This window comes from Sorex fumeus, unplaced genomic scaffold, assembly GCF_029834395.1.
Source record: "Sorex fumeus unplaced genomic scaffold, SorFum_2.1 ptg000058l, whole genome shotgun sequence".
Lineage (NCBI taxonomy): Eukaryota > Metazoa > Chordata > Mammalia > Eulipotyphla > Soricidae > Sorex > Sorex fumeus.
The window spans coordinates 24959208-24961853 of record NW_026606115.1 but is presented as its reverse complement, the minus strand read 5'-3'; positions in this window follow the sequence as shown (position 1 = coordinate 24961853).

Sequence of the window (2646 nt, the reverse complement as noted above, 5' to 3'; positions counted from 1 at the left end):
ACAACGAAGTCTCCAATGGAGACGTTACTGGGCCCGCTCGAGCAAATCGACGAACAACGGGAGGGCCTTTTACCTTTACACCATATCACAGTCACAGTCCTCCCGTTGTTCATCGATTTGCTCGAGCGGGCCCAGTAACGTCTCCATCGTGAGACGATGTTACTGTGTTTGGCATATCAAATACGTCACGGGGAGCTTGCCAGGCTTTGCCGTGCGGGTGAGATACTCTCAGTAGCTTGCCAGGCTCTCCGAGAGGGGTGGAGAAATCGAACTCGGGTCGGCCATATTGGCTGTGTGCAAGGCAAACGCCCTACTGCTGTGCTATCGCTTAGGTCCATATGATCATATCAATAAATGCAGAGAAAGCATTTGACCAGATCTAGAACCCATGTGTGATAAAAACTCTCAACAAACTGGGAGTTGAAGGAACTTTTCTCAGTATAGTCAATGCCATCTACCACAAGTCCACAGCAAACAAGGAAAGTTAATTGGCAGAAAACTATTAGATTAGTTGGAGGTAGAGATTATAGGTGAGCTAGTTTGCTGGTGAAGAACAGGAAAAGAGACCACTGGAATCAGTCCTTCTAGAGTCAGAACAAATCTCAAACAATTATATTGTGAGCTATCTTTCCTGAATTTGGATCACTTCCTGAAGAAGTTCTCAGCCCAGAATATTATAGCAAGCAATAAAATAATCAATTGACAGTGGAAATTAACAACTAGTGGTGGTTCCTCAAAGGGACAAAAAGGAAGCCTAATGAAAAGTACTGTCACATCAGGGTGACAGGTGGAATTACCAAGGTTGCACCCCACTTCTGAGGAGCCACATCACAGCCTTAACCTGTTGTGGCTGTGAGTGGGATACAGACTTCACTAAAATACTTCATACCATAACTGAAAAACAAAGCCAAACTCATACAGGAATCAAAGAGATGGAGCACCTACTTTGCAAAAGGGAGGTCCAGTTTTGACCCTCACATGGTTCCACCTGGTCCCCAGAGCACTCCCAGTAGTAACCCCTGAGCACTGACCCAGAAATACTCAAATACCCCTGAAGGACTCCCATAAAAAGAAAGGTAAGGTAAAGGTAAAGGCCCTCCCGTTGATCGTCGATTTGCTCGAGCGGGCCCAGTAACGTCTCCATTGGAGACTTTGTTGTTACTGTGTCTGGCATATCGAATACTCTCGGTAGCTTGCCGGGCTCTCCGAGAGGGGCGGAGGAATAGAACTCGGGTCGGCCATGTTGGCCGCTTGTAAGGCGAACGCCCTACCCGCTGTGCTATCGCTCCAGCCCCAAACATATTTAAAACCACCATGACCACCAACAAAAATTACAAATAACAAGCCCTAGTGAGGGGACAGTGCCCCAAAGCTGCTGCAATATGTTATCTGAAGTTTCCAGTTTCCAATTAAAAAATATGAAACCTGAAAAGTAATAGGAAAGTGTCTACACACGTGTGTGTATGTGTGTGTGTTGGAGCATGGAGCAAAACTTCTACTTAGTGTTATGGATTGAAGGTTAGCTTCCATCCAAATCCATATATCGAAATCCTAACCTTCAATATGATGGTATTTGGGAGTATAGCCTTTGGAAGGTAGTTTTTTTTGTTTGTTTGGGGGGAGGCACACTTGACAGTGCTCAAAGATTACTCCTCGGCTCTGTGCTCAAAAGTCATTCTTTGGCTGGGCTTGGTGGGGGCATATGTAGTTCTCGGGATCTAACCATTGTCTGCAGAGTGCAAGGGAAGTGCTTTACCCGCTGTACTATGTCTTCAGTTGAAAAGTACTTTTAGACGAGGTCATGAAAGTGTGTTTCTGTTTAAAAGCAGTTTTAGACAAGGTCATGAAAGTCTGAGATTAGTGTTCTTATAAGTGCAAGAGAGACCCAAACACTATCTCCTTTGTCTCTCCTCTTTCTCTTCTCTTCTCTCTGCTTAATCACTTTCTCTCGCCCCTCCCTCTCCTCGTCCCTCTAAATCTCATTGTGAGAACAGAGCAGCAGCCATCTGCGTGGCAGGAAGAGGGATCTCTTGGCCGGACACAAACAGCTGGTCCCCTGATGTCAGACATTCAGCTTCCAGAACTATGAGAAATTTCTGTTATTTAAGCCAGCAAGTTCATTGTCTTTTGTTACAGTCATCTGAGCTGTTGAACACAGATAGTGACTAGAGAATGGAATTTGCAAATACTTCTGGTGGCCTTGTAAATTTATTAAAAGAACAAAAGGAAGTCATCAACAAAGAAGAAAAGGACGGTCAAATGACTATGCCACACCATAATAGAGAACATCCCTAAAGGAATGTCACAATATAATGAAATTTAAAAATTGGTATTGAAAACTGCAATAAATGAAATTTCACTAGAGATTCAAAAATGGACGAAAACTGGCAGAAGAAAAAATTGGTAAACTTGAAAATAAATCTTGAGGCATTGGTGGAAGGACACTGGTGGTGGGGGTGGAGTTGGAACATTGTATGCCTGAAACTCTATTATTAACGATGTTATAAATCATGGTGTCTAAATAAAAATTGTTGAAACAATGTTTACCTCATCAAAAGAACAATGAAAAAGAATGAAGATGATATCTTCAGTGAAATTTGGAATGTCATTAAGTTCACCAACATGTTTTTCTTTTTGGGTCACACC